The sequence below is a fragment of the Lactuca sativa genome, chromosome 5 (genome assembly GCF_002870075.4).
Source record: "Lactuca sativa cultivar Salinas chromosome 5, Lsat_Salinas_v11, whole genome shotgun sequence".
Classification (NCBI taxonomy): domain Eukaryota; kingdom Viridiplantae; phylum Streptophyta; class Magnoliopsida; order Asterales; family Asteraceae; genus Lactuca; species Lactuca sativa.
The window spans coordinates 135,607,088-135,621,969 of record NC_056627.2 but is presented as its reverse complement, the minus strand read 5'-3'; positions in this window follow the sequence as shown (position 1 = coordinate 135,621,969).

Sequence of the window (14,882 nt, the reverse complement as noted above, 5' to 3'; positions counted from 1 at the left end):
AAAGATAATGGGTTGCGAGAGGTGAGTAGCAATTTTAGATTAAGTGGATTCGTAGGGTGTCTTTGTGGTTTAATATATGGAATTGCATATGTAAAGATAACTAGTCATTTTGTAAAAAAAATAAATAAATAATGGAATTTAAATTCTTTGCCAAACCTGTAGTAATGATATTAATCATGCTCAACTTTTTAATAACCAAACGCTGTCACATAATAGAAAATACAATCTAACTCCCCAAACGAAACGTTTCATTATACTTGATGCGTGTTTATTTTCTTCAAAAAATGCGAAGCGTGCATTACAAAGGTCGTTTAAGAAATACATTAAGTTCATTTTTTTTATTCAAAAGCAAAAGGATGTAATTGAAAATATTTCTCGATAGCGAACATTATCATTCACTCGTCTATGCTTATCAACAACGGGTTTATAAATGGTAACCAGATAACTTGGAAGTGTTAGATTAATATTCCATCATGTATCTAATTACGTAACTTGCACGCTTGTTTATTTGCTTACATATATTATATGTAGTAAGAACCTATGACATCAATTCGTCAAGTAACCACTCCTTACATATTACAATTTCGGCAAATGGGTGTTTGTTGGATTTGCACAAAGGGAAAAGTTTGAGATATTAAAATGAAAAGCTAAAAATTTGGTTAAACATCATTAATTAGGTTAAAGGAATATTAAGAAGAGAATAAAGGCCTAAACACTTGCAAATGCGGATCAATCCCTTTTATTTAAACATAATCCAATATCAAAGAGATTTCATACCTCTAAGTGTCGCGATCACAATAAAGCATAAGCATACCAAAAGGGTGGGCTCATAAATCTTCACATGGTGTACGAGAATGTTCTAACTTATATATATATATATATATATATATATATATATATATATATATATATATATATATATATATATATATATATATATATATATATATATATATATATATATATATATATATATGAGTATGATCAAATGAGAACACCAAAAAGGTTGAGAACGCGAGAACAAAGTATATTCATTTGTGATTCCATGTATTAATTTGTGGAGAAATGATAAACGTTTAGGTCTTTGATTTCAATTGAAAAGAAAAAGCATATTCATGTTGATTGTGCATAAAAATTTATCATTTCTCCACAAATAAATACATGGAATCACAAACGAATACACTTGTTCTTACGTTCTTAACCTTTTAGGTGTTCTCATTTGATCCTTTCTCTGTATGTATGTATGTATGTGTGTATATATATATATATATATATATATATATATATATATATATATATATATATATATATATAAGTAAATTCAAATAAAAACAGTAAATAATATGAAAATGTAAAAACCCTTTGTTTACATTATTATTATGTAATTAATATTGTATATATGTATTGTTGACGTAATTCTAATGTGAATATTAACGTTTAAATATTCATATATTTATTATAATGTTATTATTCTATTATAAACTTTGTGTATGTGAATTAGTGTAGTCATTTCTTATATTAGTTTTAACATGTAATTATTTATTTATTCGTTGTAGAATAATGACATAAAGTAGTAAATATAAAATTCATTGTAGAATCTATATCATACTATATTATAAAGGGGTATTTTTCCTTTTACCACATTAATTTAAAACTCTCATGTATTTTTGTTTTCATCGCATTCATTTGAAACTCTCATCACTTTTCAATTTCTTTCTAATAATAATTATAAGTTGATTAATAATGTTAAATAAATATCAAACCTAAAGTATAATCATATATAAATTAAATTTCAATATTAAAAAAATACCTTTATACTTATAAAGTTATGTTTTTTTAACTTTTAACATATTATACTTAATTTATTAGTTTTAATATATTATTGGATTTAAATATTATTATTTTAAAGATACAATTTTGGAACAATTTGTATAAAATATTTAAATTATTAATTTGAATATCATATTACAGGATTAAAGTAAATATAAATTTTAGTTAAACTTAAACAACCCAAAGAATATTTTGCAAATGGTTAAAAGTGATTAATTGTAGTGTCTTTCTAATAATGATTATAAGTTGGTTAACAAGGTTAAATAAATATCAAACCTAAAATGTAATTATAAATATACCAAAATTTTAGTTTTAAAATAATATCTTTACTTCTACTTATAAAGTTATGTCCTTAACTTTTAACATATTATACTTAATTTATTAGATTTGATATGTTGTTGTATACAAACCATTATCAGTTTAAAGGTACAACTTTTGAACAATTTGGACAAAATACATATATTGTTAATTTAAATATAACATTACAATGTCAACTTAAATATAAATTTCAGTTCCACTTTAAAAAACCAAAGAATATTTTGTAAATAGTTAAAAGTGATAACTTGTAGTGATAAATGCAAAAACTTAATTGTAATCTCAATTTAACTAAACTATTTCCTAAAGATATTTTTATAATCGTTAAAAGTTTTCAAATAAATAGATTAAAATAACTTACGATAACAATAGTTAAAAATAACTGTATATAAATGATTATATTGTTACCTTTACAATCAAAAAAACAATGTTTGATATTTTAAATAATTAAAATTATAGAAATTAAAACAATAAGAAAATATATTTTAAAAAATTAAGTAACAATAATAACAACTATGAATAACATTAAACCATATCTTATATTTAATTTTATTCATGTGTAACTTGCGGATAGGAGTCATTCAAGCGATTGAAATTATGCAGTTATAATAGATGTATATATTATCATCACTGTTGTAAAAATCCTGACTAGATCCCGATTAATCTTCGATTAATCCCTAGGCGCTACTCGACCGATTAAAGGGCGCCTAACGATTAATCTCTGCATACATAATGAGTGAAACATTACAAAACGATGAAATTTTAACATTTTGAAGAAGTTTTATCGCAATGGAAACTATTTGATGCATGATTAGTGTAGTATTAATAATATTAACCTATTATGTTATTATATTAGTGGTATTTACAAACTTTGATATGATATTAGTCGTATTTAATTTTTTAAAATTAAACAAATTAGCAATTAATGGTACCCGATTAATCCCCCGATTAATATCCGCCTAGCCGATTAATTCCTTGACCCCAATCCACCGACTAGCTAACGTCAAACCATTTTTGCAACCTTGATTATCATATAATTCAAAATAATCAATATATTATATCAATTTAGTATTCGAATTATTGTATGAAATTTAACAACAACGTTATTGTTATATTTAAAAAAACATATATTTGTAAAGACTACAACTATATAGGTGTTTCTACGCAACGTACGGGCAATCATCTAGTGTACTTATAAATGAAGCATTTTTCCTTTCACAACATTAATTTGAATCTCCCATGCATTTTTCCTCTCACCACGTTTATTAGAAACTCTCATGAATTTTCAATTTCTTTAGAATAATAATTATAAGTTGGTTAATAAGATTAAATAAATATCAAACCTAAAGTGTAATCATATATAAACTAAATTTCAATAGTAAGTAATATATTTACTTCTAGATATAAAGTTATGTTTTTTAACTTTTAACATATTATACTTAATTTATTAATTTTAATATATCGTTGGATGTAAACCATTATAATTTTAAAGCTATAACTTTTGAAAAATTTGTATAAAATACTAAAATTATTAATTTAAATATAATATTACAAGGTCAACTCAAATATAAATTTTAGTTTAACTTAAAAAACCCAAAAAAATATTTTGTAAATAATTAAAAGTGATAAATTGTAGTGTCTTTCTAATAATGATTATATTTTTGATAATAAGGTTAAATAAATATCAAACCTAAAGTGTAACTATAAATAAATTAAATTTCAATATTAAAATAATATATTTACTTCTACTTATACAGTTATAACTTTAACTTTTAACATATTATACTTAATTTATTAAATTTAATATGTTTTTGTATATAAACCATTATCAATTTAAAGCTACAACTTTTGAACAGTTTGGACAAAATAATTAAAATATTAATTTAATTGTAATATTACAGTGTCAACTTAAATGTAAATTTTAGTTCCACTTAAAAAACCAATGAATATTTTTTGAATAGTTAAAAATGATAAATTGTAGTGCTAAATTCAAAAACTAAATTGTAATCTCAATTTAACTAAAATATTTCTTAAAGTTATTTTTATAATCGTTAAAAGTATTCAAATAAGTAGATTAAAATAACCTATAATAACAATAGTTAAAAGTAACTCTATTTTTTTCACGACCTTTAAGATAAAAGACTTGACATCGACAACGTATTAAACTTCATATAGTTCTATAGATTGTTACATCATTTTTTTTAACATTTCATACAACTCTACCGATTTTTTTTAGAATGCATTGAATTCTACAAAATTCAATAAAAATTTACAAAATCTAGTTTATAATGTGTGTGTGTGTGTGTATATATACACACACACACACATATATATATATATATATATATATATATATATATATATATATATATATATATATATATATATATAGGGTTAGGTTATATTGTTTCCAGTAACTATTGTGTGCCAGAATGCACAGATCTGGACCATCGGATGAATAGAATCAACAATCATGATCTGAGGGTCTATGATATTACAATAGGGTAGCATGTATCATATAATCACACAATTTAAATAACAAACATTCTAATATATTCTTATACATCCGAACTTAAATACGAATTCATACATCTTCTTACAGACTAAAAGTCTTATACATTTTAATATAGTTATAAAAATTCTAAAAAAATATAAACAAAAATGAATAACATTCTTAAAAAAAAATAACAACATTCTGCTAGAATACTATCGTGTGCCATGTTTTCTTCTTGAATTCTTGAATTTTGAAAGAATACTGCTGTTTTTGGATGTTGAATCTTGAAATTCTGAAAGAATATTGTTGTTTTTCTTCATTCTTTGAGAATGAAGTATCATATATCTTTTTTTCATAAGTTTCCTCATTTTTTCTGCTTCATCCTAGCAACTGCACCTTAAACATACAAATAATTAATTGAAATTCTTTCAGAATACAACAATAATATTCTTACAGAATAAACTATTCTTGCAGAATGGTTTTAAATATTCTAAACAGGAATAGAAGTAATTTAATAGGATACCTATAATCAACATAAACATAAGTGGAATTATCATAAGTTCACCTTGATGTAAACCAATGACATGAATCCATGTATCTTCAGAATGTATCTCTACATTTGTTTATTCCTTTCTCTTTCCAGCAATCCAATAAATTAAAAGATGTTCATACAACTGTGATTTAAAAAATGAAACAACATGGATGAAAAACTTGAAATTGAAATACATACATATATGTGTGGGTTTAGATCAATTTCTAAAATGTCTCAAATTTGTGAGAATCTCTTATAAACCCTTAATCAAATCTTCACCCTAAATTGATTAAAAAAATCAAATACCAACAGCAAAGATTGATGTTACTCAGGTAATTAACAAATAAGGAGTTAATAAAACAACAAAAAAAACATATCAAAAGGTTTAATGAAGAAAATAAAAGAAGTACTCTTTGAGGCATTTCTACAAACACCTGGCGTGCAACATAGAAATCAAAATTTCTTTTAAATCAAAGTTGTATGAACTTCTTTTAAAAATCATTTAAATGATAAAACTGAAGAAGATCGATGAAAGTATATGTTTAAACTATTTTAATCAAGAAAAGGAAATAGTATATGAGTTAGCATAGAACCTGTAATGGAGTAAGGTGGGAATTGAAGAAATCCTGAGCCATGCGATAAGTTTGGTTCAGTTCAGCACATAAAGTAGTGGCACTTAGATAGGTTCTAATCCTATCCCATTTGTAATGGCTTCTAACTCTTCTTTTGAGAAATCCCGAGTAATCATCAAGCCTGTATTCCAAGAAAGATCGGCTTGGCTCAGGATGACCTGAACCTCTGATGGTTACCATATACACGAAAACCACCAACCATTAAAAGAAGCAATCCAATAAATTAAAAGAAGTTCATACAACTGTGATTTAAAAAATGAAGCCGACGATGGAGAGGGAGGAAGAAGGTGATGGTCGGCTGGCAGAGGAGCGGCAGTGAAGTTGCCTGTTGAGGTGAGGGTAAAGATTTTTGAAACCGATCGTTTGAAGATAAAGATGGGAGAAGAATAGGGTTTAGGAAATTAAAGAATTACCATAGTTAAATATGCATATATTACTATAATACCCTTAAATTATTTATTTAATGATTTATTATTTCCTCAATTCCTATTGGTGCATTCAGTCACACAATAGTTGTCAAAAACATTTGAACCTAGCTCTCTCTCTCTCTATATATATATATATATATGTATATATATATATATGTATATATATAAGAAGTATAAACTTTTATTTTTCGCATTGAAGAGTTCGGTGTCCATTGAACTTCACATTCATTGAATGTTAAGGTAACATCTCACAATGATAGAGTTTAATCTATTGAATGACAAATAGACTTGTCAACTCATTCAACTCTAATTGAACTCACCATTATGGATGCTCTAAGGGCCAAATCCATTCTGCAAAACTTTAATTCAAGGAAACCGGGAAATTAGCAAACATGTGGACCATTGTCTCAACAACTATATCGCAAAAGAGACATGGGGTTAATCTCAAATTTACTTACTTTTAATCTATATTACAACGAGAACAACCAATAAACTTTACGCTCAAAACATATCTATTGAAATAGTAGCAAAAACTACACATTATTTGACGACACTACAAGAAAAACACGATTTTGCTAAGGAATGAATCCGTTGCAAAAAACTGAAATTCTGTTGCAAAAGAAGAACAGCGACGGAATTCGCGCCGACCGATTTTTGTCCCAAGAAACCCCGTAGCGAGCGTTTGCTAGGGAAACAATCATTATGTCGTAATTGTGACAACGGAGTGCAATCTGTGGTAGATGATATTTCGTCGTGTATTTCGTAGTAGGATTCCATCACAAATTCCATGGTAGTTCTTCAATCACAAATTTCGTTGTAGTTAATCCCTAGCAAAGTCCGTGGTGATGATTCCCTAGCAAATTCCATGGTGATTAATCTGTAGCAATTTTCGTGGTGGTGATTCCCTAGCAAATACCATGGTGATGAATCCCTAGCAAATTCCAGGGTTGTAGATCCCTAGTAAATTTGGTGGTGATAAATCCCTAGCAACTTCCGTTTGATGACTTCCTAGCAAATTCCGTAGTGGTGAATCCCTAGCAATTTTCGTGGTGTATATTAGCAGATTCTATATCAAAGATTCCATATGGACAGATGGATAATTAATTTATAAATTAAATCCAAATTATTTTTTTAGTAATATATGAAAAACAAAAATAACAAAAAAATCAAATAACATTATATTATAAAACAATACAATGATTATTCATTACATGGAAAATGGAAAGTGATTAATATAAAATAAATACTTTGCAATAAACATATCAACACTTTATGACCTACTAGTGTTGTTGTTTTTTAATGACATTAATAAGATCCATTGTTGTTTTAAGTTGTTTTTCAAGTTGCCCGACTCTTGCGTTGTTTTGTTCTTCTTGACTCTTTCAAGTTGGCATGTATCACAATATTGTTCGCATCCATGGATTGCACTTGTCCAGGCACGCTTAACTGGATTGCTCTCGTCCGGGCATACTTAACTGCAGAGTTCTTATGGGATATGTTGCCGTCACGTCTTTAAAGCGTGTTATGATAGGGAAGGTATTCACACGACTTATAAGGAATACTTAGTTCTCCTTCCAAACCGATGTGTGATCAGGTGCAACTTACCTTTCTCATTCCCAACCGACGTGGGATCAGGTGCAGCTAACCTGCCCACCCGGGCTACAACCCTGAAAGGACCGATGTATCTGGGGCCTAATTTTCCCCGCTTCTAAACTAGATGACACCTTTCCAAGGTGACAACTTCAGGAGGACCATATGCCCAACCTGGAACACCAGGTCCGAACGACGTTTGTCGGCATAACTTTTCTACCGACTCTGAGCATTCTGAAACCTGCTCTAGACCTGTTGGATCATCTCCTTCGTCTTGAGTACGACATCGGTACTCCCCATGACCCTCTGTCCAACCTCACCCCACCATATCGGGATCCTGCACTTCCTCCTGTAAAACATCTTGAAGGGAGGACGGTCAATACTCGCATGTTAGCTAATGTTGTAGGAAAACTCTGCTAAGCGAAGGTAGGTGTCCCAGCTACCACCGAAGTCTAAGACACATTCCCGTAGCATATCCTCCAAGGTCTGGATGGTCCGCTTGCTCTGACCATCCGCCTGTAGGTGAAAAGTGGTACTGTAATGCAAACGGGTACCTGACTCGTCGTGAAACTTCTTCCAAAATTTGAAAGTAAACCGCACGTCTCTGTCTGAAATCACTGAGACTAGCACTTTATGTCGAGCTACCACCTCTCGGATGTAGATATCGGCCAGCTTCTCGGCTAAGATGCTCTCCTAGATCGGTATGAAATGGACACTTATGGTCAACCGATCCACAATGACCCAAATCGTATCCACTCCTTGTGCGGTCCTAGGAAGCTTTGGGATGAATTCCATAGTAATATCTTCCCATTTCGTTTACCTCTTTTTGTTTAGCAACAAGCTCCTCCCTCATTTCTTCCATTTCATCATTTTTTTCCAGAATGTAAGATACACCCGTTTTATTGTAAATATTAGGAACCGCCTTAGCAAAAGAGTCTAATCCATAAAGTCTTCTTTTTTTGTCATGACCATCAACATCATAAAATAGTTTGTCCTCCTCAAATTCAGCACCTTCAGGTTCCAACTCTTCCTGTTTTTCTGTATAGGTCGCCTACAAAATAAAAACTATATAAGTTAAAAGATATCAAAGTTTTGAATGACATTATGGACTAGCTACAATATAAAAGTTTAATTACAATGAAATGAATATTACATGAATTTGTCTATCTTTATCATTTGTGGAAGTGACTCCATCGTGATTCTTTGTGTGTGTATACATGAATAATTCACTATGGGGTGAATCACGTCCCAATTTCCTCTTTTGAATAAGTATCGTAAAATGTCAAATATATACAGATAAACATAAACATTAATGTACCATTAAAAAAATGACCAAATCAGAAGCTATCTTCAAATGAGTTGCAGATCCAGCATTAAGGGTAGGTTGTGCTACTCCATCAGCCACACGGTTATGCCTATTTTTCTTGTTCTGCTCGGATTTTAGCTTGTATTCATCTGTACTTCATTTTAATTGCCAGGAGTTCCAGACTTCATGTGCAATATGAGCTGGTTTAAAGGCATTCGGGTTTCTTTGTGGGCTCTACATGTTGTATAGATATTGTCCACAACTTTGTGCCGCTTTACTTGCCCAAGCTTGCTTCACCAACGAGTCTATTGTTACATCCCAACAACATTTTTCTACACATTAACAATATAACCATAAGTTTAAATGTAAATGTTTACCAAACAACAATTTATCACATATAACTAACTACCTGGAACTCCTCCCAATATAATTCCTGCAGTTCTTTACTTACTTTTCCCCAAGTGTACCCTTGTGGATCTACTCTTTTTAAAAAGGACCGACTAATAATATGTGCATATGGGCCCGGTGGCATGAGCCTACAAATAATCATGTGATCGGTTTAGTTTTGAATTGATCCTATGTATATGTACACCAAAACATTATACATAGGAAAAGATTTTAAGATATGATTGGTAATCACATTTTTTTTCCAAACATTAACAGTTAAACATCCATCTGGTCCACAATCTTCATAGGAATTGCTTTCACCTTCTACATTTTCGTCAACAGATCCATTTAGGGTTGGTTGTGTTGGTGATGGGGTAGATTCTGGGATAGGTGTTGTTGATGGGGTATATTCTGGGATAGGTTTTGGGATAGATATATATGTTGAGGATGTGCTAGTTCCTTTAGTTAAGGAGGATGTGGTAGTTACTGTAGTTGTGGAGGATGGTAGTGTCGATGAAGGTTTTAAGGTTGTGGAAGTAGATATAGGTGTTGATGATGTGGTAATGGATGTCATTGTTGAGGATGGTTTCGATGATGTAGGTGCTGAAGTTTTGGTGATGTAGGTGTTGTGGATTGTATTGTTCCAGTTGCTGAAGTTTTAGATGTATTTGTTGAGGATGGTGTGGATATTGTAAGTGATGACAAGGAAGTGGTAGTCATGGTTGGTGTTAATGATTTAGTTTAGGGTTTTTGGTGCTATATGTTAACGGTCCATTGGATGTAGTTGCTGATATTAGGAAGTCGATTTCTTTATCTTGCAATTCTCTACTTATGAATTTTGCAGTGAAAGTCCTGGTGCGGTTGTAAACCTGTGGTGCAATGAAATTAGTTGGCTTCACACCTGATGCTCCTTTTGGTTTCAAGTTCGACATCTTTCTTTTTTAAAATTAAAGAAAAAACTATAGTCAATACCAATGTATTAAAGATGATAAACTATTGATGAGCAGAGAACAATCATACCATAAAAATACATTATAGATGAAGGCATTACTACGTATGCATACTATCAAAGACAATCAAAACCAATATAGTTGTAATTTAAGATGATAATATACATGAACATGATTAGAGAACAAGAAACGATGATCACGAAAATAATAAATTAAATCAAAATAAATTTTAGATGAGTGACAACCTATATTACTAAGGTAAGTGCACAAATGTAATGAACAAAGCTTATGATCAATTAGCCGTCAGAGATGATTAAAGAAAATGTAAACCCTATTTCTAATCAGTTAACTCACCCTAATATGAAGCCTTAATGTGTGTAGGTTAGAAAGAAAGGAATTGCAAAATATTTTGAAGCTCCACTAATGAAAATTTTCAACTGTACAAATCAGCGCTAAATATTTAGTAAAATATAAAATTTTTAAAGTAGTTCCAGCTTGATAGAAAGGGTATATAACGTCAAAAAGAACATAGAGTAATGAGGTGTTCATAGCATAATTTTATTTAAAATTATAAACAACAATTAAACAATAATAAATTATACATCTTTATGTTGCTATGTTTAAACCAAAATTTTGTATAAAAAAGACGTATGGGTCATGGGTCATGTGGTGTTGCTTATATAGTGTGATCGTAACACCCATGGATGACATATAGGTCATGGGTTGCTTATACGGGTCATGGGTCAATGCGGTAGTTGCTTATAATAGTGTCATGGTAATACTCATGGATGACATATGGGTCATTGGTCAATATGGTATAGTGTCATGGTAACACCCATGGACGACATATGGGTCATGGGTGAAATGGTAATACCCATGGGTGACATTTGGGCGTAGGTCCATGTGGTAGTTGGTTATAGTGTGATGGTAACACCTATGGATGACATATGGGTCATGGGCTGCTTATATGGGTCACAGATCAATGTGGTAGTTGGTTATAATAGTGTCATGCTAGTACTCATGGATAACATATGGGTCATTGGTCAATATGGTATAGTGTCATGGTAACACCCATGGAGACATACGGGTCATGGGTGTGATGGTAATACCCATGGATGACATTTGGATCGTAGGTCCATGTGGTAGTTGGTTATAGTGTGATGGTAACACCCATGGATGGCATATGGGTCATGGGTTGCTTATATGGGTTATGGGTCAATGTAGTAGTTTCTTATAATAGTGTCATGGTAATAATCATGGATGATATATGGGTCACTGGTCAATATGGTATGGTGTCCAGATAACACCCATGGATGACATACAGGTCATGGGTGTGTTGGTAATACCCATGGATGACATTTAGGTCGTAGTTCCATGTGGTAGTTGGTTATAGTGTGATGGTAACACCCATGGAAGACATATAGGTCATGAGGTGCTTATATGGGTCATGGGTCAATGTGGTAGTTGCTTATAATAGTGTCATGGTAATACTCATGGATGACATATGGTTCATTGGTCAATATGGTATAGTGGTTGGATAAGGTGTCTAAGTCCGTAACTATATTTCGTATGTACTTTACCCGACCCGACATGGTCCATTTGGGTTGTACTTCACCGAAACAATTTGTATGGATAATCTTTTGAGAATAGTATATTTATGATTTATTAATATATTATAAGTTATAATATATTAATATGAAATCATATTATTTAATTAGTATTGATCAAGAATTAATTTGGAATTAATTTAGTGATCAAAAGAAACTAATTAAATACGGACTCTTATATATAGAATGGGCCAAAGTTCATTTAGGATGGGCTACGCTTGCATGGATAGTCCATGGAGTTTTTAACCCATGGATCCTATGGAAATGAAAGGTCATGGGTATTAGGGTTTACATGGATGTAACCCTAATCCACCATACTATATAAATAGGTCTTTGGCACATGAAATGGCACTAGTGTGTGTGATAGAGAAGGTGGGCTGATTTCTAGTGTGCATTACTATTCTCCCAAGTTTTCCAAGTTGTGTGGTGCAGGATTTGTGATTGCACTTGAGCCATTTACATCATTGGTGTTAGGCTCTCAAAACTCCAAGCAATCAACCATATGAAAAAGGTATGTACACCATAGGAGTGTTAGAATGCTTAAAACCCTTCAATGGTATTAGAGTCTAGGCTTGTTTTCATTATACTTGATGTAAATTGATGAAAAAAATTGAAATTGTGCTCACGGTTCAGTGAACTAGCCGGGTCCATGGGGGGACTCGATGAGTCCAAGTGAAAACTCATCCTACTCATCAAGTAGGTTCTTGCACTCGGCGAGTAGGAAGCCCAGAGTGCAAAATTTCGAGTTTAATGCTGGAATTGGACTAGAATCATTACCCTAAACTGTTATGGACTTATAAAATCTGTTTTTGATGTGGTAATGATTATGCTAATCCATTTTCAAAGGTTATTATCAGAGTTTCAAGTTTCATATATGTTTATATGATTCTTGAAATTTGGTGATATGAATGTTCATGCTTATGAGTTTTAGTAGATCATAGGAGTTATTTGCAAATTGTTTGTTAGTGTAATTCTTGATCTAAATGCCAATTAATGGACTCCATAACTTTTCCTCAAGTTATGAAATTCGAAAAGTCTTTTCTTTAAAACCATTACAACTCATAAGTTATAGAAATGAAAAGTTTTGAATAGTTTCAAAACTTGCCCTCAAGTTTTGGAATTTGTAAAGTCTCAAACACACTTTAATTCGAATCTCTAAAATTTAAAAAGTTTAAAATTCAACCCTTATACTTTATAATATTATATGTTAATAATATATATATATGTATAAGATCAAGTCAGTCTTACTGTTAGTAGGCCTCATTCATGAAGCCGGTCTATAAGGGGGTATAAGGTTGTTGCCTATAAAATGGCAGCTTAATGGGTGTCTACTCTCACCCACCGCTTCCTTGACTGGTGGAGGGTCGTTAGCCAAATGGGTAGGACAAGGAATTTAATTCTCATTAAAATTATAATGATAAATATAAAGTAACTAAACCATTTATAAATTCCCAATCTTAGTTACTTTAGGAAAATGAGAACTTGGTGCTAACCCATGAAAGTACACTTTGTACCTTACCAAGTCGTTAGTGAAGCGTGTGTGGTTAACCGACACACTAACATGGACTAGTAAGTATCATAGATTGGTGGAGCGTGTGTGGTTAATCAGCACATCGATTAGGTGATAAAAATTAAGGGTATGAAGTTAATTTTCATGGTTATTCACACCTTGTTTGTGATCCTCGGCATCCCAGTCACAAACTTGAGAGGACACAATCGAGATTTAAACATGCCATTGAAAAGTTCAACGAATCTCAAAAGATCTAGGAGTTTCTATCCAATTAAAACCTAATAATTTATTTCGTTTTTCATGGTGGAAATTGGTGAATCGTCATTCGCCTACCTTCAAATATTTTATAGCTTGGATTACCACATCCCTCTTCCAAGTTATAAAGTATTGTGTTGGGTCCTAGCCTTAATATTACATTGGGGTGTCTTATTAAGGACTCTTTATCTAATCTAAACTTGTCTTTCTTCTTTTCAGATGTCTTCCAACAATGCTTCTGGCTCAAAACCTACCGGCTCCTTCTCTCTCATGAATCTTGTGGGAGAGTCATCTTTGATGGTTCCAACTTTAATGATTGGATCAGGAACATCAGGATGGTCACACGTTATGAGGATAAGGAATATGTCCTCGACAAGGAGCTGAAGGAGATCGATGAGTCAACTGCTACTCCACAGGAGATCGATAGCTTTAGGACTCATGAGAGAGATGCCACCAAGGTGGCATGTATCATGTTGGCCACAATGACAGCTGAACTCTAATAGTCTTATGAGGACTTTTACCCTTTTGAGATGCATATAGACCTGATGGACATATAACATCAGAGTGCTCGTCAAGAGAGGTATGAAATCATCTCTTCCATGATAACAACTCGAATGAAGGATGGTGAACCCATCACGGGCCACATGCATAAAATGTAAAGTTTTGTGGACCGTTTGCTGAAGTTGAATGTGAACTTCCCTGAGGAGTTGGCTATTGACATCATATTGCACTCCTTACCTACTTGTTATGATCATTTCCGAATGACCTATCATATGAACAAGGAGGAGGTCACACTCAGCATGATTCAAGGACTTTTGAAGACCGCCGGAACTGGTGTCAAAGGTAAATCGATTTTTACTACTCCTACTCCTAACACCGCCCCTTTTCTGGCAATCGGGCAAGGTAAATGGAAAAAGAAAAAGACCCCTTTGAAGGGTACCAAGGGAAAGTATCTTTATGGCTCCTCTTCGAGTGGAACCAAAGGTGGTTTTATCACTCCCTCTTCCACCCCAAAAGAAGCTGAATGCTTCTATTGTCATGATAAG